Source organism: Camelina sativa, chromosome 12, assembly GCF_030686135.1.
Source record: "Camelina sativa cultivar CO46 ecotype springtype chromosome 12, ASM3068613v1".
NCBI classification, from domain to species: Eukaryota; Viridiplantae; Streptophyta; class Magnoliopsida; order Brassicales; family Brassicaceae; genus Camelina; species Camelina sativa.
The window spans coordinates 35,785,658-35,810,746 of record NC_141891.1 but is presented as its reverse complement, the minus strand read 5'-3'; the positions used below and the strand labels follow the sequence as shown (position 1 = coordinate 35,810,746).

The 25,089-nt window shown below is 34.6% G+C and overlaps 3 pseudogenes; all 3 read left to right on the top strand.

The window, feature by feature from the left end:
- The first annotated feature begins 8,255 nt into the window (after nucleotides 1–8,255).
- LOC147933136 (B3 domain-containing protein At2g16210-like) lies at nucleotides 8,256–9,183 on the top strand (annotated as a pseudogene).
- Nucleotides 9,184–14,669: 5,486 nt separating this feature from the next.
- Nucleotides 14,670–16,414, top strand: LOC104731897 (phospholipase A1-Ibeta2, chloroplastic pseudogene; annotated as a pseudogene).
- Nucleotides 16,415–19,849: 3,435 nt separating this feature from the next.
- Nucleotides 19,850–20,719, top strand: LOC104731896 (uncharacterized; annotated as a pseudogene).
- The last annotated feature ends 4,370 nt before the right edge of the window (nucleotides 20,720–25,089 follow it).

The window sequence follows — 25,089 nt, the reverse complement described above, 5'->3', positions numbered from 1 at the left end:
CTAAACAAACGATTGACAACACAACTCATGCACCAAATTAAACCAAAAGACTAAACTACGCATGCGATACAAGATTAAACTAGCTAAACTAAGACAAACGCTAAAGCCTCAAACTATTAAACAAAGGAACGAGTTTTAGAAAGAAACAACCTCGTAGGAGCTTTTGAAGCTCTAATACCAAGCTGATGTGACCGAAGGTCGCGGATGTGGAACGGTCGGAAGAAACGTCCTCGGACAGAACGAGATGGGCGAAACTTTCCTCGGACAAGGCTTGTGGAATCAAAACTAGAGATGAATCAAACGAGGGAAACAGAATATGACGAGATTCCAACGAGCCGTTCGAGAGAACGGTCGAGAGGCCACGATCTGGTCGAACGAATGCGGTAAGGATGGATCAGATGCGAAGCGGCTAGCGTATGGTGCGATATGGAAACGAGACGATGCGAAACGAAGGATGGAGCGATTTGATGACACAAGAGGTTTGGCTCTCCTCTCGATACGGCCAAGCTAACGACGACAAACCCGGTTTGGAGTCGCTAGGGTTCTCTCTTAGAGCAATCCCGGATTGAACTAAAGAAAGGGTTGAGACAAGATCAAAGAATCTCTCTTTGAGAAAAGTTTTATTTTCATTCAAGTCTAAGGAACTACAAAGAGCTAAGAGAGGTTTAAATAGCTAGGTTAAGGAAGGGGCTTAAGGACACGCGGACTCATCTTGGTCCGCACATCATCTTTTGACGTGTTCTCTTTGCAAATAGAACACGTCGCCTCCTTTGACCAACAAACTTAGCCACAAACACTCTAACGTTCACAAAGGAATATTCCAAAGTTCAAATTAAAATGCAACGCATAAGAAAGAAAAGAACCGCCTTTGGCCTTGACGCGGGAAACGACTTAGCCTTGAGCGTTTTGCAATAAGCTCCTTGCCTCGTTAAAACCTCCTCCGGTAAACCCAATGGGACAAACCCGGAGTGAGGAAAAAGAGTACAATTCCTCGCTATAGTGACTTTGGTTGCCTTCACTATTGGGTAAGAGTGAAGGCCATGCGAACTGAACCTTCAAGCTCTTCGTTGGCCGGGTGATGTTGAACGAACGATTGAACGAAGAGGTTGATCCTTTGTTTGGGCCGCCTTGGTGGAGCTCCTTGACCTCGTCGTGGCTCCTGGGAGAACTATTGGTGCCTTGGCCGTGTTCGAAGTAGACGTCTTGGCCGTGTCCGGTGCGTCTTGGTCAGGCGTCTCGGACGCGTCCAGCGTGTCGTGGTCGGCTTCTTGTCCGGTGCTCACATCAGGGAGTGTCGACAAAACCTCCTCGGCCTACAAACCAACATGGCGAGTCTAGATCGTCCGTCAGCTGATCAACAAACTACCATGGCGAGTCCAGATCTTCTTCCATCTGTCCAACAATCCCGTCACGGCGAGTCTAGATCGTCCACATTCAGAGCCCTACACCAAGAAAATCCCCAGAAATTTCTCTTGGGACTTCTGTCGAACACTTGGTGAGCACTGCGTTACCAGAGGCTTCTTTCAGTCCATGGATTTCTGAGCTTCCAATCGCTGTTCAAGCTCCAAGGGAAGAAAGAAATCATGTTACACGCAGCTACCATACGGTCAGGAAGAAGAAAATCTGTAAGAGGCAACACGTCAACTTCCGTGAAACAAAAATCAGCAAACGTTTAGTGAAGGAACGAGGTAAACCTTCTAGATCTCTTGGGTTTGATTCTGGAATCCAACCGCAGATGTTGTTATACCAGTGGAATCACGACGATGTAAGAAGGGGTAGTTACATGGATTTGTCTTCTGGTTATGATGGGTCTCAATCACATGATGTAGATGAGGATGTGAATGTTAGAAGTAGATCAAGGAGTGTTTCTCATGCTAATACAGTCCATTAGGTTAGTAATGTCAGGATTCATGATTCAAGTGCGTTGAACAGAAATGGTAACTCAAGGAATGAGTCAATGTTCTGGACAAAATCTGCAGATGCATGGGAAAACATTGGGATGAAACCTCAGCGATTGAGTGATGATGCTGATGCTGCAAGAATTATTTACATTGGATTTCAAATATCAGCTCTACAACCGAACCGTGATGACATGTCTTTGAAGGATCTAGAGTGGAGATTTTCAACAGTGAATTTCAGGAGACAAGGCTACACGGTTCTGCGAGAGAGAGAGCAAAGTTCTCATTGGATAAAAAAGGTTTTCAAGAAGCTGGGCTGTCAAAGTGCTCTAAGGAAGATTTATTCAAGTGGATCAACAGCTTGGATACTTATTTTGCTGCAAGTCATACTCCTCACAATGAGTGGATGAGCATTGTGTATTCTCTCTTAGAAGGAGAATATGGTCAGTGGGTCAGGAGAATATGGGAAAAGAATTCTTCTACAAGTTGGAAAGAATTTAAGTGGATGATCAAAGAAGAAGCAAAGGAGATACCGAGACAAAGCTGGATACGGCGCTCACTATACTCGGGTATGCTACAAGAAGGTTTTGTGGCTAGTTACTGCAGAGAATTTGAAGCTAAGCTTAGAGAGGCAATGAGTATTCCAGAGAAGCATGTGTTGGACATGTTTCTACGTGGGTTGGCTCAACCATTGCAGATGGAGGTCAGAAATTTGCAACCCAAACGACTTCAAGAAGCAATGGAACTTGTTGTTTGGCTTGAGGAAATGAGCGGTTACACGGCAAAAGAAGTTTCATTAAAGGATAAAGTTTCATTACTAACTATAAGACCACATACATGGGTAAGAAATAATTATTTTCTTACATTCTCCCACTTGGTCGTTAGTATAATGGTTTTATTCGGGAATCATTAGGCCGGCATAATATGTTATATTTTTCATTTGGTCTTTCATAAGTGTCTTAGCTATCTTGGAACCAATGGGAGTCATGGCGGTCACACATCATTTTGCAATATGATTCCTTCCATGTACTACTACATTGACTACTTTTCATAGCTAGACCATAAACATTATTCCATAAGTAGGAGTTATCTTTAATGGTCTCTTTGATGTTTTTTAAGACGTATTCTGTTATCAATAATTCCAACAAAAAATAATGTGTGCGCACGTTGGAAACATAATAGAAGATGTAAAAGTCATAAGAGAGCTCTTATAAATGTCAAACATAGGCTAAAACATTAACAGACAACATAATTAAGTGATATCCTCCAGACCCATACTTTCTGCATGCTTCATAAATTTCTTTGGAGGTAATGCTTTCGTAAATATGTCTGCGACCATTAGCTCAGTGCCTATGTGTTCAATGACAAACTTCTCTTTTAACATCTTGCTTTAATGATAGATATTTGAGTTCCATATGCTTGGCTTCTTTAGATATCCTATCATGCTTAGAGAAGAAGATTGCGGCTTGATTGTCACAGTAAAGAGTTAGAGGTTTGTCAACAAAATTCAAAACCCCAAACTCTGACACAAAATTCCGCAACCATGTTCCTTGAATAGAAGCCTCATAACATGCTACATACTCAGCCTCCATGGTGGATGTATAAATCAATTCTGAGTTCTGGCTTTGCCATGAAATGGCACCTCCACCAAGGAGATACACAGAGCCGAGAGTACAGTGCGTAGAATCTTCACATCCACCAAAATCTGAGTCTGAAAATCCAACCATTTGTGGATGTGTTGATTTTCGATATGTCAACATGCAGTTTCTTGTTCCCTTTAGGTATCTCAAAACTTTCTTCGCAGCTTTCCAATGAGCAAGTCCTGGGTTACTCTGAAATCTACCCAACATTCCGACTGCATGGCTAATATCAGGTCGGGTGCAGGCCTGTGCGTACATCAAACTTCCCATAAGAGATGCATAAGGGTACTTTTGCATTTCATTATGTTCCATTTCATTCTGCGGACATTGTTTAAGATTAAGCTTGTCACCCTTTTGCATAGGAACATTATTAGAAGAACACATCATCATGCCAAATCTCTCAAGAACTTTATCAAAATATGTTTTCTGAGACAATCCTAAAGTTTCTAGTGATCTATCATGGAATATTTCAATTCCTATCACATAGGATGCCTCACCCATATCTTTCATATCAAAGTTCTTAGAGAGATAACTCTTAGTCTCATGTAGTAGACCAAGATCATTATTGGCTAATAAGATGTCATCAACATACAATACCAAAAATATGAACTTACTCCCACTGATCTTGAGGTATATACATGGATCCACAACGATTTCTTTGAAACCGAATTTCGTGATTGTTTCATCAAACTTTAGATACCATTGCCTCAAAGCTTGTTTCAGTCCATATATTGATTTCTTCAATTTGCAAACCATATATTCCTGACCTTCGATTATGAAGCCTTCAGGTTAGCGCATATAGACTTCTTCTTGCAAGTCTCCATTAAGAAAGGCAGTTTTCACATTCATTTGATGTAACTCGAGATCATACTGAGCTACTAACGCCATGATAATTCTAAGAGAGTCTTTTCTAGACACAGGTGAAAAAGTCTCACTATAATTGATGCCTTCCTTTTGACTAAACCCTTTGGCTACAAGTCTGGCTTTATATCGTTCAACATTGCCATTACAGTTGAGTTTGGTCTTAAAGATCCACTTACACCCGACTGCTTTGTGTCCATCAGGCAATGGAACGATGTCCCAAACTTCATTCTTAACCATCGAGTTTATTTCATCTCTACTGGCATCAATCCATTTATCAGAATTAACATCCTTCATGGCTTGTGAATAAGAAATCAGATCTTTAATGTTTTCTTCTCCATATTCTATTTGATAAATTACAAAGTCATCGGAAAGAGCAGATCTCCTCGTACGATTTGATCTTCTTAATGATGGTTCGTCTTGTGCTTCATGATCATTATTGGTAAGATTTTCATCATGGAGTGTGTGATCATTCAATGGGGTTTCCTCATTGTTTAACGGTTCAACAATGCTAGGAACCCCAACATTTGGAACTAAGGGTAATGGAATATCAACCCTAGTTTCCTGAATAGTTATATCACGGACTTTATCACTCCCAATAATCTCACCATTCTCAAAAAATCTAGCATTATTGGTTTCTACTATTCTCGTACTATGGGATGGACAATAAAATCTATATCCTTTAGACTTCTCAGGGTAACCTATAAAGAAACCACTGATCGTTCTGAAGTCTAATTTCTTTTCCTGTGGATTGTATATTCTTACTTCAGCTGGACACCCCCAAACTTGGAGGTGTGACAGACTATGTTTCCAGCCTTTCCACAGTTCAAAAGGGGTTTTTGAAACTGCTTTGCTAGGTACCCTATTCAAAATATAGACCGCAGTACGTAATGCGTCCATCCACAAGGATATAGGTAGGTTAGCATGACTCATCATAGATCTAACCATTTCTATATAAGTACGATTATGCCTTTCAGCTACACCATTCTGCCATGGAGAACCAGGTGTTGTATACTGCGCAATAATTCCTAATTTTTTAAAGGGGTATGGCAAATGGTCCAGGATGTTGTCATGTTTCATTATATCTGCCATAAAATTCACCACCTCTATCTGACCTTATCATTTTCACCTTTCTATCTAACTGCCTCTCAACTTCATTAATGAATGCTTGTATATCATCCACAGATTGAGATTTTTCATCCAATAAATAGAGATAACAATAACGTGAATAATCATCGATAAAAGTGATGAAGTACTTTTCACCTCCAAAAGTTGAAACGTCAAATAGTCCACAAATATTTATATGTATGATTTCAAGAAGCTGTGTACTTCTTGTGGCTCCTTTCTTAGTGTGTTTAGTTTGCTTACCTTTAATGCAATCTATACACATTTTTTTATTGGTAAAATCAAGATTCGGAATGACTCCATCTTTTACTAATCTTTTAATTCTTTCATAAGAAATATGTCCTAATCTTTTATGCCCCAAGAAATATGAGTCATCAGTACATGTTTTATTTTTAAGTCTACTTTCAGAATACAAGGAGAGATGTGTCTCATAAGCTTGATCAGCCAGTTGTAACATATAAATACCATCAACTAATATTCCAGAACCAATTCGTTTAGAGTACAGAAATATATTAAAACAACCATCTCCTTAAGTAGATTTAAAACCAGCCAAATCAAGTTTGCTTACAGAAACTAAATTACGGGAAATAGATGGAACATAAAGAGTCTGATATAAATCTAGACAAAATCCACCATCTAAAATGAGACGATATGTGCCAACAGCTTCGACTGGTGCCTTGTCTCGATTTCCCATCAGTAAGTAGTTTTCACTTGAATTTATGGTCTAGATCGTAAGGAATCCCTGAACGGAATTTGTTACATGTACATTAGCACCGCTATCAATCCACCAAGTTTTGAAAGAAACATAAGGAAGATTAGATTCGAAAAAGCTTATGGAACCCATAGGATTACCTTTCTTTTCGAACCATTCTCTTCTTTTAGGGCAATCTTTCTGAAAGTTTCCAACCTTTTTACAAAAGTTGTACTTGTAATCTTTCTTTGTCTTTTTCTTCGGATTAACTTGATCGGAATCGTTCATTGTGGGTTGTACTCTTTGATGGCTCTTTTTATGCCTAAACCCAACTTTTGGTCCAGCTCCTTGAACATGATGGGAAACTTTAATTCCTTCACGACCAAGTCTAGCCTCCTCTTGGACTAGTTTATTAGCCAATTCATTAGATGTCCATCTTTCATCAATTGCATTATAATTATCTGAAAGGGTCCATACTGAAGAGGTAGTGAATTTAGGATAAATTGGACAAGAAATGAATCTTCCACACTCATTCCTAAATTCTTTAGTTTAGCCGCAAGGTTGATCATTTTAATGCAATTTTCATGCATAGACCTTGTCCCATCATACTTAATGGTTGTAAGATCTGCCATAAGTTTCCCTGCAAGGGATTTGTCTGCAGTCTTAAAACCGTTCTTCTATAGCTACTAGATAAGCTTTAGCTTTATCTGCATCTGGAAGGGAAGTTTTAATGTTGCTAGCTATGGTCATTTTTAAAAACATCATGCTTAATCTGTTCCTTTTCTCCCAAGCTTTATGGAGAGCCTTTTCTTCCTCAGTACTAATTATAGTTTAAGGGATCTGGCTCTTCTTCACGAAGTGCCAAATCCATATCTAGTACTCCTAATGTGAACTCAACTTTCTCTTTCCATTCTGAAAAGTTGGTTCCAGTGAGGATCGGAACAGTAGAGACCATAGATGGCAAACTAGCAGGAAATGATGCTGCGATATAGAGATATAACAAGTTTTAATTGAGGTTCAAAATTTAAACAACACATTAACCATAATTATTGAATGCATATGACTTCAAATTATAATGCTCATGTGGGTAGTCATTATAATATATCCTGATGTCATAGCTTTCAGAATTTGTTTTTCTCGAATGATGTATCAGATTAATTAAGCTATTTGTGGATATACTTAATTAACTCATATACAAACATTCTAATAAATTATTGATCATGTTTTATGTGAATAGCCTACCTGTGGGTAGCTAATTAATACATAAACATATCAAAATTTAAGTATTTTGGTTTTCTATTTGCAAATCATTATAAGATAAAACCATTATGGTGATATCAATCTCTTAATTATGCACATTAAGAGAAACCAATCTTTTACAACTTTTTTTTTTAATTTAATTTAAACACAGATTGTATCTTGAAGCTTAAATCAAACAAAAAAACAAGTGAACAAACATCATAACTTAAAACTTTAATTTTCAGTTCTTTAAACCATAGATCTATTATTTTAATGGATTAATTAGATGTTCATAACCATAAGCTCTGATACCACATGTTAAATATATTTTTAACATGAACTCCAAGATCTTAAACATCTATATTAATCACATAATAGAATCATAAAGAGGGTTAAAGTAATACCTCCACTCATTGTAGAAATGATGCTTCCTTGAATAGTTTCTTCTTCTTCAATGGCTTGAAGAATTGAAAGAATCTCTTAGATGATCTTTAGGTGGAAGATAAGGTTTCTCTCCCCTTTCCTATAAACTCTTTTCTTTATGTGTTGTTTTAGTTCTTGTGATGAGTTGTGATGGAGCAAACCATCTATTTATAGGAGGGAAGAGGACCTTACTCCTCATAAGGGTTTTGTCTTCTGATTTAATCTCAACCATCCATCATAGTAGAGATGAAGACAATGGTGACAAGTGTGAACACAAGTGTCTAGCATTGCTTCAAACACAATATGCAATTTCACACTTGTCCTCTTATAAGCTTTAGCATGACATGTAGCTTAGCACTTGTCATTATAAGCATAAGCATGACATGTAGCTTAGCACTTGTCCTTATAAGTATAAGCATGACATGTAGCTTAACACCTGTCCTTTTGGTTTCCAAATGATTAAAAACAAAATATAACAAACCCAATTAAATAACCTACTAATAAGACCACATACATGGGTAATAAATAATTATTTTCTTACAAGAAGTTTGTGAGTGACAATGCCTTGGGACACAGTGAGTTTATTACCTTCACTCGCAAAGGGAAGATGCGGTTTACTGTGAATATCTTTAAGCAAGACGGCAAGGAGATGATGCAACCTCCAAGTAAGACTTGCTTTTCTGATTATGAAACAGTGAGTTTGGATAAAGAAACCGATTCTTTATTTCTGATGATGAAACAGGTCTTATCAAAATAGATAATGTGGAAGATGACAAGAAGGAAGAGGTGGTGGTATCTACTGACTTGAGTAATCGTAGCCCGACAGTAGCTGCTGAATCTAATGAAGGAGGAACAAGGAAAAGGAAGCGGAGAGATTCTGGAGGAGGTGCCTATTCATCTTCTGTTGCAAAATTCACCGTCATCATCAGAAAAAACATACCTCAAATGGCTGGTATGATAAAGACGAACCAAGACACTAACACACATAGTATCTTATTTGAAAAACCTGATATGTGAATCAGTTTTTCGTTTTGAGTTTGCAGAGGATACCAAAGGATCATAGGTGGAAGGCAAAGAAGGCAACATTCAAGATCCATCACTCAAATGGGAGGAAGACATGGGATGTTGTGGTTTGTTTGGCGGAGGGCTACACATTATTCTCTGGTGGATGGGCATATGTAGTCAAGGAGTATCCTATTGCTGTTGATGATATTTGCACATTCACATTCATCAAACCAGACGAGCTGATTCTTGTTGTCTCTAAACCCTAAGAGAGACTCGCTAATAATGATGGATGTGAGGCAAAAAAGAGTTTGTGGTGGTGTTGTCTTAAGTTTAATTTATGTTATGACTTTAGTTTGGTTAAGTTGGTGTTTAGACTTTTCTTATTGTTTGTCGGATGGATCTCTCTCTCTCTCTCAACTGTTCATCAACAGGACTATATTTTATAAAGTCAAGTTTCTGAAAAAAAAAAGTATGAACCTAAAAAAACCGACGAAATGACTTAGAAGTTAGAACCTGTGAAGTGAACCATAATACATAATAACTCGGGACAATCAAGTTTGTCAGGCAAATTCGTGTCTCAAACGACCAGATTACAGTATTCACAAGAAAAAGAGAGATCATTCAAAGCTGTCATGATAACCATATCAGATGAGTTAGTGGCACCGCAGATCTTCCTAACTGACTTTTCAGCAGCTACAAATGCATGTCTTAGGTAAAAAAGATCATGGCCTAAGCTTACACTGTTCTTTAAATTTCCATGACCAATTAATTATCTGATTTTTTTTTCTGAATCCAAGTTAGACATTCCCTCAATGACAGAGCATAAGGAGCTGTCATTAGAAGTAATGCCTTCACTTTTCATTTCCCTTAGTAGCTCTTCTGCGAGTTCACCTTCCTGGTTTTACTCAAACCCTTTAACAGAGCATTGTAGGTGAGAAGAGTAGTGAAAATGCACGGTCCATCTCCTAAGCAGTGAAAGTGCACGGTCCATCAAAAGATCAGGCTTCATTCCCATGCCTAAAACTTTCTCAACAACTCATCGGTGCTTCCCTCGTTTTATTTCTTCTACACAGGAAATAAACAAAAGTGATGTATATAAGTAAACTGCGTAGGCTGAACTCCATCGGTCAGCAATTCGTCGTGCAAAGCAAATGCTTTCTTTGCATCTCCATGCTGGCAATATCCATTTTATGAGTATATTGCAAGTAACAGAATCCAACACAATACCCTTCTCTCTTATCTCCTGTATCAATATTTCAGCACCTTCTATCTTGTTCTCCATAAACAAACCATGAATAAATCAAAGTGTTGTACTTGTACGTATAAAACGTCGGCTCCATACCTTGTTTCCCCATCTCATCCCTGTCTCCAAATCCCCATTGTTACTACAACCACATGATCAAAATATTGGTAGGAAAACAGAGTCTGGAACCAACCCAATCCCCTTCATCTCCCTCGGAGGCTCTTCATTCATTACACATCCAAGAAAGAATCGGGTTGTATGTCTGCAAGTCTAGTTGAAATCCTTTAATTTCATTTCACTGATAATCAAACGAGCTCCTTCGATTCGTCCTCTTAAAGATCAAGACTGTTGTAAGTGACAATGGTAGGCTTAATTTTCACAACTCTCCATGATCCATAAAAATTCTTTGGCCTTCTTCAGTTGTAAACATTCGACTAATCTCCATCCTATATATATCTTGCATTGAGTATGTGTTATTGCACAAATGTGCAGCTTACGTGTCGTTAGCATTTTATTTTATGATGTTGACTTATTCTTGTGTGTTAGTACTATTTTCTTTAATTTATACAAGTGTTCAATGCCGCCGCAGTTGCACTCTCTTATTTAGTCTCTTTGGATTTGTTACGAATTACTAGTATCTTCTTATGGGTTATAAGTATATTAATGACATAATTGATTGACATCAAAGGTGATTTTAAATTCTAATGAATTAAATTATTATGTTATTGGTTTATGATTTTATACACTTATCTTCACAAAATAAAATTATGAAAAATATGAAATTTTTATAAGTTTTATGGAAAAACTAATCAATAAAATTATAGAAAAACTCTCAAACAATCTTTTATAATCATATCGCTCACTTTCTATATTTTATTAAAGGCCATTTAAAATTCTTTCTATAATTTTATGTAATTACTAATTTTGATATAATGAGACTATATGCTTTATTTTTAAAGTTTGTAATTCTCATGCTACACTTATGTTATATCTACTTCAGTTTTTTGTTGTTTTACATATAAAAAAAATATATGATTATTAATAAGATCATATGCTCTATTTTTAAAGTTTGTATTTCTCATGCTACACTTCAGTTTGTATTTCTCATGCTACACTCATAATATTTCTCTCTGATCCAAATATGTATGCTTAATAAAACATGGAAAATCATAAATATCAAATTTAAAATTTTCTTTTTACAACTAATCAATCTTTTATCTACATATAGGATAATAAAAGAAAAAATTTGAATACATACCTTAAACTTAATAGAGAATTTGAAATCTATACTAAATTTTTTTTTAAGTCTTTAAAATGTATCTTATGTATTGCACTAAATGACTATTTTGTCCTCAAATACAAATTAATTATAAATAAATACAATATAATTAAATTAATTCATAACATCGTGTACTATTCAATAAATAGTAGTCTAACAAAAGTTGAAATTTAACAGAAAATAATACATAAATATTAATATGTATTTTCATCCATAAATTATTAAATAACAAGCTTTGTATAAAACTTTCTCAAGTACTTGTTATTACAGATACTTTGTATAAAACTTTCATTGCACCACCTAGCTAGATGGTTGATTAGCTATTTTTGTTACCCTTTTACGAATTAATGAAAATTAGGTGTTAAATAAATTTTTTTAATATAGAATATAATAGTACTTTTCAAAAAATCATCTATTTTAAGTTTACACAATTTGTAACACGAGTATTGTCTCGTGATTTTATATTGGCTAGTTTTATAATTATGTTTGCAATTGTTCAAAATTAGTCATCTAGCTAACCATTGAATACTTCCTTGATGTAAATAAAAAAGAAGTTAATAGTTGAAAAAAAAATACATAACTAATGTTTACGTTTTACTCTTAGAGATCGTTTTATGGACCTAATTTAGTTATTTATGCTCATTAAATGGCTGCTATTGCGTCTATTCGAACGGACGAACAATTTTAGTCAAAATTATGAATCGACAGGTCTGACTTTTCCACGTGTCATTAAGACAGCTGAGCTGGACAGTAACCGTAACGGTTCAATTCAACACGCTTGGTTTGAGAGACTTGAGAGTTCTTTCCAAATCTAATCTTTAGCGATTACCAACAAAAGAAACATACAAACTAAGAATTACAATTTTGACATTTAACAACTTTACTTGAAAACTTTTACCATCTACAAAAACCATACATATACAATTGTTGAAAAGGTAGTACACTAGTGTATGTATAAAATGGTCTAACATGTGATTTGAAAATTTCCAAATACATGATGATTCCAGTTTTCTTGATTTGGTGGAAAATGCATACGATCTGCAACATGAATATTTAACCTTTTGTTGTCCAAAATATATATAGATATATATAGAGATATATATATATATATATATACTATATATATATATATATATTAATTTGACCTGTTAATTACCGTGCATGCATGAAATTATGAGTACGTACTGCCTTATGCATTTGGATTAGTTTAATCAAGATTTCCTATATGGAGAAAGGAACGAGTCTTTTCATATGGGGAACGTCACAACTACGACAGCATGGCATCAGTACGTCGTTTCTTTTAGACAAATATACTCGTAACAAAATAAGTTGAGTTTGAGTTTAGACTTTAGAACTTCACAAGTTAAGAACGGTTCGTCAAGTTTGGATGAAAAGTGTCATTTATACAATTCTACAATACCATAATGTAAGAAAAATTCATGAAAATTTGTTATTTCTGTCAAACGTTTGAACTGGTTAGGCAAATGTATAATTCTCAATCTTTGTTAATGTTAATATTTTTGAAGTTAAAAACAATTATGCAAGATGGAAACTCTATTAAAAATAATGTAAGATTTTGAACAAAAGATATTTGTGTATTGTAACTTTATAATCTAATCACCAAGGAGAAACAAATAAGGGAAATATTATTGGAGAAATTCTTTAACCAAAAATCAAAAATATTGTTGTATAAAATATTTTTAATAGGATTATATATAATGGGAGCTATTTAAAATATATGTTTGACAGTGACACAGTTGTGTGAAATGCAATATGTTTGAAGCCCACATTTGGACCGACGGGTAGGAGGTTGGTAAAAGGTTGTCTACCGTACTGCAAGCACACTTCATCACTTTCACACCTTAAGTTCGTACGTAACGACAACCGGTTTGGTAACAAAAAATAAAATATAAATGGAATTGATTGACCAGGTTACAAGTTACAATATTAAACTGTACATACCAATCGAAACAAATTCCTTTTATTTATTGATTTGTCAAAGAGAAATAAAGTCATTTAATTAGATCGTCAAATATAATAGGATTAATCCAGCCTACGCTATTTGTTATCCGCGAAGTCCTTTTAGGAAGCCTGGATAGTTTGCATATTTGTCTTTGGCTCTGGAGTAGCACAATGTACATCCATCTCTTTATTCGTTACTAAGACAAAAAAAAAAAAAAAAAAAAAAAAAAAAAAAAAAAAATCATGAATCCAAGGTTTACTGCTTGATCAGCTTGACATGCTGTTTTTTCTTCTTGTACTTCGTACATGTTTTTGTGAAAATACTCTACCGTTTAGTCGTTTTCGTTTACTTATTAATTAGTGAGCAAAATAATATGATTCTTTTTTTTGGTTGCAAAATGACCCTTGATTAATTCATCTTCTCCATAGATATCCGGGAGAAGCTGCTTGCACTATGCCACTATGGTTTTCTCAACGATTACTTCACGTGTAGACCACATGATCATATCATAACATTAACATAAATCTTTAAAAAATCATAGAACCGGTTTTACAAAATTGATTAAACTGGTTGGATTAATTTATTTTAACGCCCCTAGCTTAAACTTTCGAGCACACAGCAAAAATCAAATGGCTTTTGCAAAGCTTTTTTTTTGTTATCTCCTATGGGGTAATAAAAAGAGGCCAATATTTCTTCTTCTTTTTTCTACTATATCGATTGTATCTTTCAGGCTTTATATATATAGGAAAATCCGACCATCCTAGTATTGTAGTATAGGAGGACGGCTTAATAGACCAGTGCTCTATCTATTCTAACTCACATAAAGATTATCAAATTAAACTTGTCCATTCTGACCGAGAATAAACTAAAAATCAAATTCGTCCATCAAAAAGGCAGATATATATCCATCATCGACGAACAATGTAGTCCTCAAATTAGTTTTGAGTTTTAACTGAGAATACTGTCTGATAAGTAATAATTGTATTCATTAAATATTAAATTACATGGTCCTTGATCCTTACTAGTCCTGTAATACGATAGATATCATTGCATGTGCAAAGAATACAATCAGGACTTTCTCTTGAAAACCACACGGAACTGGAGACTTTCAAGGAAACGGTCCAAAACATCTTATAAACCATAAATGGCCAGCCAATACGGTTTCAATATTCCTTTTAAAAAAACACAAAAATAAAAAATCAAATAAAAACAAAGTCTAAGTCAAACGAACGATGGTCGAAATTGGTAATAACATTCAAACTCCAGGCTGATGTAAATTACGTCACAGCCACCTTCAACGTTTTCATTTAAATACCAAACTTAGTTTCATTCTATCTTCTGTTCTTGTCCCATCAAAACTTGAGCCATCATCTCCTCTCTCTCGGCAATAATAGTTCACATGCAGACACTTACGCCTAACGCCGACATATTCCACACAAAAACGCATTCGTTTCAGTTGCAGTAACCAAACCTCTACGTTGATCCCGACGAAGCCTCTCTCTATTTCTCCGGCGAGAAAGACCAACAGAGAACATCTCAAAAACCTCGAGAACGTTCTCAAAACTCGTCGAGTACTTCTATAGATCATTTCGAAAATGTAACTTCTCGTCAAGAGAAGACGAATACATCCACGTCGTCGCTACTCGGAGGTTTGAATTGGCACGAATCTGGCCTCAGATGAAAGCAGCCGTCGACGAAATGTCTCCTAAGAATCTGAAGCGGCTCCAAAGGCTCCTCTCGAAGTCATCGGAGGAACGTTCGCCGAAGAGTAAACTCGGGTCTAAATGGAAGGAGCTACACGGGTTAAACAACTGGGCCGGGTTGTTGGATCCGTTAGACGAGGATCTCCGGCGAGAGCTCGTCCGTTACGGAGAGTTTGTACAAGCGGCTTATCACGCCTTTCACTCTGACCCGCAAGGGTCGCCGACACACGTGGGGTTACAAGACGGGTCGTTTAAAGTTACGAAGAGTCTTTACGCCACCTCATCCGTTCGTTTGCCTAAATGGATCGATGACGTCGCACCGGATCTACGGTGGATGACTAAACAGACGAGCTGGGTTGGTTACGTGGCGGTCTGTGATGATCCGAGAGAGATCCGACGGATGGGGAGAAGGGAGATCGTCATCGCGCTCCGTGGAACCGCCACGTTGCTCGAATGGTCAGAGAATTTCAGACCAAATCTAGTTTCTATGCCCGAACCCAAACCCGATTCATCAGACCCGACTCGACCGAAAGTAGAATGCGGATTCAACAGCCTCTACACTACGAGTAGCCAACACGGGCCAAGCCTCGCCGAGTCTTTAATCGAAGAGATCAGCCGGCTCGTCGAGCTCTACGCAGGAGAGGAGCTGAGCATAAGCGTAACCGGACACAGCCATAGGCGCCGCGATCGCTCTTCTTGCCGCCGACGACATCGCTGAGCGTGTCCCCCTCGCTCCTCCGGTTGCGGTGTTTTCCTTCGGCGGGCCACGAGTCGGGAACCGCGAGTTCGCTGATCGTTTGGATTCTAAAGGAGTGAAAGTCCTACGTGTCGTGAACAGCCAAGACGTGGTGACCAAAGTCCCCGGGATATTCTCCGATAACGATAATAATAACGGGAGAAGTCGTCCGGGGAGTATAATGGAGATGGTGGAGAGGAACAACCCATGGGCTTACTCGCATGTGGGAGCAGAGCTGCGTGTAAACATGAAGATGTCTCCGTACTTGAAACCGAACGCTGACGTGGCGTGTTGTCATGACCTGGAGGCGTACTTGCACTTGGTCGATGGTTTTTTTAGCATCTAACTGTCCGTTTCGGGCAAACGCGAAGCGGAGTTTGAGGAAACTGTTGGATGAGCAACGGTCAAACGTCAAGGTTTTGTACACAGGAAAGTCTTTGAGATTAAACCGTACTGTTCACGATAACGGAGATGTTTTGCCTAGTCCGTCGTCGTCATGAGCGCTCTGATTTACTCTATTATAGTAAATAGTATTTATTTTTTCTGTTTTTGCTATATTTATCTCTTTATATATTTATATTTCTTAAGACTATGATATTCATTTATTATTGGTGGTGGGAATTTATTTATTTCTTCGTTTGTTATGATTTCTTTGTCGTCATTTCGGTGATAATAATTAAAGTTGTGTAGTTTTAGGATTTTGGGTTTGTTTTAACAAATTGTGTTTTATTTTCCACAAAAGTTGTAAATATTATTTTAAAAAATGGCGTTGCATGGAAGCCCAATAAACTAAGATGAAATATAAGGTGTTGGTATTCTATTGTTTTAAGGGAAAAATGCCAAAAAAAACCCCAAATTATTTTATTTGGACGTTTAATACCCAATAAGTTTTGGATTGGAATAAAAATACATCAAATAATAAAAATATGTCATTTTAAAACCCAAAATAATTAGGGGTTGTTATTTTCAAACCTAACGATTTTTCAACAAAATCAAAATTCCAATTTTACTCTGGTTAATTTAATTAATTTTTAAATTTTTAATATAAAAATTTTCGGTTTTCTACTAACCATATCAAACCGAAATTAACCATTTATCTCCTTCTTTCTCCCTATTCTTCCTCCTCCTCTCTCTATCGTCGAATTCATCATAAGCAGGGGCGGATCTACAGTGTCATGGGGTGGGGCACGTGCCCCACATCACTTTAAATTTTATTTATGTTATCATTGGTTAATGTTATCTTATAGCTCATTTGGTTACAAGGTGCCCCATGCTGAGTTTGGAGAGATTGGTTCAATGCCCCACATTTTAACTTCATTCTTTGATTTATTTACCTTTTTCTTTCTTTTGATTGCTTCCTTTTTAGTGTTTTCTCTTTCTTACATGTTTTTTTTTAATAATTGGTGCATTTTTCTTATTCCATTTTATTGTCTATCAAATTATGTTCATTCAATTCTTATTTTCTCTTTCTAATTTCATTTTAACTTGAAAAAAAAATTAAATCATCATTTTAAACTGTAAAGATTACGTTAAATTAAAAATGTTAATAAAATGAGTAACTTAGTATACATTTTATTATATTCGTTGTTGTTAATTTTATATAGAGTTTAAATTTATGTGATATTTTAGAAATGTAAATTCAAATCATACTTTTACGGATAAATAACATGATATAATTGACTAAATTAATAATTTTATATGATATATGTTTTTTTGGTAATTTTTTATGATATATGTTACTTTTACATGATATAATTGACTAAATTTATATTTTTTTATTTAATATATTTAGAGACCAAAAAAATTGGTTGTCATGTGAAAAAAGAAGAAAAAAATTGATGTTTTCTTGAATTTCATATTTTAAAATATATTTAAGTATTTTAAATTTTTTATTTAATATTAATTATTATTTAAAATTTAAATTATTAATTGTATAAAATATGTGGCCCAGGCAGAATAATTTTCTGGATCCGCCACTGATCATAAGGAAGAATCACCAACTTCTTCACGAGAGGGTAAGAAGTAGAAAATGAACCAGAGTAGAAAAAACCCAGCATTTTTAATTCACGTCTCAATCGGATGCTACAGACTTAGAGAATTCGCGAAAATTTGAGTACGAGCAAATCGAGATCAGTGGAGAGAGGAGTTTGGATAAATAATTGGAGCTTTGAGAGAACAGAGTAAACAAATTCAAATTTCGAATTCAAGATTGAAGGAAACGGGCAATGAGAAGCGGGACCCAAGTGCCCTTTGTAAGCCGGAAACACAAAGTGTGTTGGAAGGATTTGAGATTATAAAAGATTTGACCACATAATTCAGACCAAAACACAATCGGAACAACGAAACAAAGTATTGCTTTGAGATTTGAATGTTGTCAAAGCAAAATTTGAGTATCGTTTTCGCTCTTCTGTGTTTATTATTAGCTTAACTTAGCTTTGGTCGCTGCTTTTGTTTTGTGTTTTCTTCACTTTTGTTTCTTTCAGTTTTTTTCCGCTGTTCTTATAAAATTTGTTGTTTTGGTTTTTTTTTTTCCTTCTTCATTGTTGCTTAAATTGACGAGTTTATAAGAAAATTTGGGGAAATTTGTAACATTTGATTAAAACCAATATGTATATTCATCTTGCAATGTTTTGATCTGAGTGATCTCTCTCATCTATCGAGCGTAGGTGAAGCGTAGGAGGAGGAAGAAGAGATAGAAAGAAGTAGATAACCGGTTGATTTCGGTTTGATATGGTTGGTAGAAAATCGAGAATTTTTATATTAAAAATTAAAAATTAGTTCGATAACCAGGATAAAAATGGAATTTTGATTTTGTTGAAAAATCGTAGGTTTGAAAATAACAACTCTAATTATTTTGGGTTTTAAATGACATGTTTTTATTATTTGATGTATTTTTATTCCAATCCAAAAACTATTGGGTATTAAACGTCCAAATAAAAATAACTTCGGATTTTTTTTTGGCATTTTTCCTATTGTTTTAATGTATTGACAATTTTTTTTTCTACTTTTTTTAGAACATATTAATAAGGAGTAAAAATAGAAAAAAAAAATATTTTTAAAAATACGTGTGAAAAAAAAACTTTAAAAGACACTGGTATTGAAATGAATGGAGTATATGTTTGAGCAGCAAAATAGTGTTGCATGTAGTATAAAAGATCGTTTCTTTATGCATTAAAAATTATAATTGTAGTATGTAAATATTGTAAATTATAATAAGTATTTTTATTTATTGTAAATTACTAAATTGCAACATGCTAAATGCAAAATTAAATTGAAAGAGACATTTTTAAGTGTGGCTAAATGACCAAATTCTACTAAAATGACCCTTGGACGAATATTAGGTTAATTAAACCCTTTAAACAATGAGATTTGTTTTAGGTGCAACAACCAGCAAGTTATTGTTATCTCACTTTATTTTAGGAACACTACATCATACCACAAACACTAGGAATATAATGTTAGAAAACTAAATAGTCTTATATTATAGTATAAGAATGTTTCATAATGCATCAAAATGATCAAGTAAATATACTGTAAATTGTAATGAGTATTTTCATATAAGTAAGAACACTTAACATCAGAACTGCAATTATAAATCAAATTTTACTAAAATGGACCCATGAGGAACAGTATGTTTGGCCAATAAACAAATTTATTTTCTTTTCTTTTGGTCGTGAAAACGGCCAATAAACGAAATAAGTTATCGTTTTCTTGATCACACGGCTTAAATCTGGTTCATCATATACACTTAAAGCAATTCCAACCGAGACTGTATAACAGCAATTATAATGTTAATGCACTCCAACCGAACAGTGAAACAAACGCTGTTTTTTTTTTTTTTAAATGTTTTATAAGCACTATTTACAAAACACTAAAAAATATATATTATTTTATTGCGTTTTTGATTAAAAAAATATATCTAAATTATTTTTTATCAACAAAAAACCAAATTATTATCAATATTTTAAACTATCTTATTACATTTAGTAATATAAACTATTAACTATTAACTATTAATTCAATTGTTTGACGAAGCAATTGCCATGTCTAATTACACTATTAAGAATCCTACTGCGATCAGTAGAGAATATATGGTTCGAAAGTTCAATCAAGCGTTTAACATGGATATAACTTATGGTTTCTTCAAAAACAAGCTTGATGAATTCAAAAAAAATTACAAAAGGTGGAAGGTTCTTATGCATAAAACTGGGATTATGGTTGATTCTGATACATCTATGATATATGCATCCGAATCATGGTGGGCGGACCAAGAGTTTGTAAGTACACATTATCCTCGTACATATCAATTTATGTATCAAAATTTAGGTTTCAAAACTAATCCACTTTAATTTTAGGGCTGCAAATTACAAAAAGCTTAAACCGAAAACCACCTGAGTTTCAAGATGTGATGAAACGATGTCTCGCATTACATGATGTTCAATCACAATCTCAACACTCGGCTCGTCAAAGAGAAACAATTGCTTAACGAGCATGGAGATGGTGATGAGGATCATTATGACTCAGAAGCCGATAGTGATGACGAACCACAAACACAAGTTCCTGAGACTCAAGAAGAAGAAGAAGAAGAAAGAAGTGTATCGTGTTACTATTGATGACGATGAAACCTTACAACATTCCCCTCCTAGAAGCCAACAACAAAGTAGACTAAATCTGCAGTCGACTGGTAGACGTGGGAATAGCTTACAAAGATCTGGGCGAACCTCCCGAGTTTCTATTGGAAGTGGTTCATCGAGGAAATCATATGCGACAATCATTTGAAACAACTATACGAGACACCATTTCTGGGTATAGAGAATCTAAACGACAAAGTTTTCAACAACTTCGTCCCGGTGGTTTTGACCAAGATGATTATGATGAATTTAAAAATGCAGAAACAATATTCATTGCGCTAGATCTGCCCAAGTACATTAGGCATGCATTAACGCACTTAAGGAGTTAGTTTTTTGGCGTAAGTATTTTATTGACATAGCAGGAAGCAATGATGAAGATAAGCTACAATTATTAGAAGCAATGACTAGTGTTTCACGGAACAACCAAGATGTGCCAAAACAGTTAAGCTCAGGTCATTCATTTGGGAGTCTGCATTCAGGAGGTCTATCATCTCGTAGTCCATCTTCTGTGGGTGGACTATCATCTCGTAGTCCGCATTCAGGAGGTCTATCATCTCGCATTCAGGAGAGCAAAATCCACTTGGTTTTTGGAGTCCTGGTTATCAACAATGGGACACACCACCAAATGCTCATCCAAAATGGGGCACACCTCCAAATGTTCCACAATGGGGCACACCTCCAAATGTTCCACAGTTGGGCACATCTCAAAAATGTTCCACAGTAGGGCACACCACCAAATGTTTCACAATGGAGCACACCACCAAATGCTTCACAATGGAGCACACCCATCCAACTTATATCCATGGCAACAAACACCAAACTTTCAGCAAGGCGGTTCATCTGGAACAACTCCAACAAATGTTCAATATGGATTTTCACTAGGTGACCAAGGTGAAAATGTGATGAATAATCAACGAGAAACTTCAGCCGGTCTCAGATTCACTAATAATTTTGAATCTGGACGAATGCCACAAACACCTAGACCATGAGCCCTTTTCAATATTTGGGGAACCCCACAAGAACAAAATGAAAGTCATCAAAGTGATGTAGGAGATGAATAATATGTGGTTTTGTGTTTAATCAATATCACTAATGTTTTTTATTATTTATATTGTCTTAGTTAATTTTAAATTTAATTTAATTTGTGAGATTTTAAAATAATTTTATCTTTAATGAAATATCATTTGTAATTTCAGGTATTTCGTATATGTCAGCTGCGATCACAAGATCCAAACAATCTAAATTATAAAGAAAGAGTTGCATTGTGGAATTTGGAAAATGAACAATTTGAAGAGTTAGTAATTCAACCAGCTTTGGCTTATTATGATCGATATTTTCAAAGAGCACCAGCCCAAACTGATGGAGGTTTGAGATGGAGAAATATATGGCATCGACTACAACATGATGATGTTGCTTGTCTTCAGTTATTACGGATGTCACTTCCATGTTTCACAACATTGTGTAATATGTTGCAAACAAATTATGATCTACAACCAACATTAAATATAAGTATTGAAGAAAGAGTGGCTATGTTTTTACGCATATGCGGACACAATGAAGTTCAAAGAGATGTTGGTTTAAGATTTGGCAAAAATCAAGAGACTGTACAAAGAAAATTTAGGGAAGTTCTTACAGCAACTGAATTATTGGCATGTGATTATATTAGAACTCCAACAAGACAAGAACTTCCTAAAAGACTTCAGGTAGACCGGAGATATTGGCCATATTTTAGTGGATTCGTTGGAGCTATGGATAAGACGATAATGCTTCATTGAACATCATGGCAATATGTGATTTGAATATGTTATTCACATATATCTGGAATGGAGCACCATGATCATGCCACGATACAGCTGTTCTGAAAATGGCACAACAAAGTGATACCGAGTTTCCTTTGCCTCCATTAGAGAAATATTATCTCGTTGATTCTGGCTATCCAAACAAACAAGGATTTCTTGCTCCTTCTAGATCATCACGAAATCGAGTTGTGAGATATCATATGTCCCAATTTTATTCTGGTCCTCCTCCAAGGAAGAAGTGGAGGATACTTATGATTTTCCAAGATATAATGTTCATCTTAAAAAAAGAGTGGTAATGGCTACAGTGGGACTATATAATTTCATTAGGATTTCAAATTTCTCGGATGTAGATTTCGCAGATGTAATGACTGAGACAAACAACAACCGAAATTTTGAGCTTCATACATGTGACATGGATGCAACATATATAGTAGATGGAGAAGCTATGACGCAAATAAAAGACAATATTGCAAATATGTTGTTGGGAAAATCAAAGTACTCGATACATTTTATGTATCTTTTATGGTTGAGCTTTTTATCAATTTGTCAAAAAAAAAAATTACTTTTTGATCAACTAAAGTATTTAAGGTTAAGAAATACAATTATTTTTATTATTAATTCATAACATACAATAATACACAAACATATTAATTATTAATAAATTTATTTATAAAATGTAATCCAGACTGCTTTTCCTTTTTTTACCATTCACACAATTAATACTGAACCGAAAATAATTTTTTCACCTATCATTTATCATTCTGTACCGCTTAATTGGTATAAACCGCACTTGTCCCGCAACCTGCATATACCGCAGTTCATACATATTGCACTCTAAAACCGCTTTCCCCGCACAACCAAATACGCAGTCACCATTCAGACCCATAATTGCAGGACAAGTGCGGTTAATACAAAATAAGCGGTGCAAAGTAAAGTTTGATTGGTGAAAAATAATTTGCGGTGCGGATTTCATATTGTTTTATTAATAATTAATATAATTATTTATTTTAATTTGTTTGTTATATTAATAAATAAATATTTTTATTTTTGTATATATATATGATTATGAGACCAATAATTATATGAGTAAATTAAAAATACAAATAATTAATATAATTATAAATTATTATCTGCTTTGTGTTAATAGAAATATTAAGACTTTATGTTGATTATTAACTAGCATAAAGTCATTTCTTAAAATCTAGTTATTACTTTTTTTTATTGATCACAACAAGAAAAACAAAAATCCATTAAATTTATTTTGTTTTATTGTTAAAAAATAAATAATTACTTTGTTCAGTGAGTTATTGGCAAAACCGCTACATAATAGACAGTTCTAAAATGAACTGCAGTGCACTTGATAATACACTACATGAAAAACGCAACCAACTTTTCTTTTTTACTTTTTCAATAACGCAAATAACATCAACTGTGTGTGATTGGTGAATGAATTAACTTTTCGAAAGAATAGTGTTGAAATTCGCTTACGAGAAGTTACCATTCAAGGCCTAAATATGTACTTACGTCTATTTAGGTTCAAAGACATATGCAGATGTAGAACATATGTAGGTTCAAAGGTATATGCAGGAGCTTAATTTATGCATGTGCGTTTTTCATAAATACAACCCAACTACCATCCTAGATCTGGTGGCATTAATCTAACGTTATAAAATATGTAACACACGCCACACATTTAATTTACCTTAGACTTTGAATGAGGAGTGGGATCAGGAGTGATTCTTCAGCTCAAGTTGTCTATCCACTTATGTATTCCCATTCAGCAACACAAAACAAAAAAGAAAAATGAGAACACATGTAGATAAAAAACTCTTGTCTTTTAGTAAAAAAAGTGAATTGACCACTTTTATCCAGATATGGGGGTGTTTCAAGTGGTCAAATAGTAAAAGTTGTTGTAAAAGAAAATAATAATACAAACTTCACATCTTGCACATACATTATGGGCTAATAAACATCTTTTATATTAAAAAGCTTGTTGAATGAATGTTTTAAATACATTTATTCTATGTATTCTGGTTTTAATTTCACTAATGTAATAAGTTTGGATTTGCGCTATAGCACAAACATATGTCTTTTAAAATAATTATATAGTAATTTAATTAAATTTCAAAATTATTTTAAAAGTGCAATTATATTTTAATTATTTTTTAAAAAAAATATATTTTTATATTAGGTTTTCCTAAAATAAAATATTAATTAGAATCTACTTATAAAAAATTAAATACTAATTTTAAAATTTAAATATATTATTTTAAAATTGTACAGTACTGTGAACTATTTTTACCATTCAAACATAAATTTTAAACCGTTTGATCCATACTTGTTTCGCCAGATCCACTTTTTTCGCTTGATCCGCTAGATCCGCTATGCCTGATACATTATCTCCATTCGGAGCCTAAATCTTATAGTATGCTTTTTGCCACTCTTCCAATATTTCAAAATGACAAACAAATTTAATAACATAATGATAAGTCACATATTTGTTATATATTTTTCTATACTTTTTAACTCATCATTAACTGTCATAGGGACATTTAAAATTTAGTGTCAAAAATTTAGTGTCATGGTCTTTTATGGTTGGAAATGCTCTTATCCACCACTGCTTTTTTTAACACTCCAAATTTTTACTCACATTAAAGGCTAAAAAATATATATTGTTGTGAAAGTCAGAAAAAGAAGACGTATACAATGTCAACAAATGATGCACATGTGTATTATATGCGTTTATTATTATTTTGTGTGGAGCCCACCGTTACTATGTGTTACTATGCACACATAGTAACTTACTTTTTTACCTCTATATAAACGATCGAATTCGATCGTTGTAACATACGA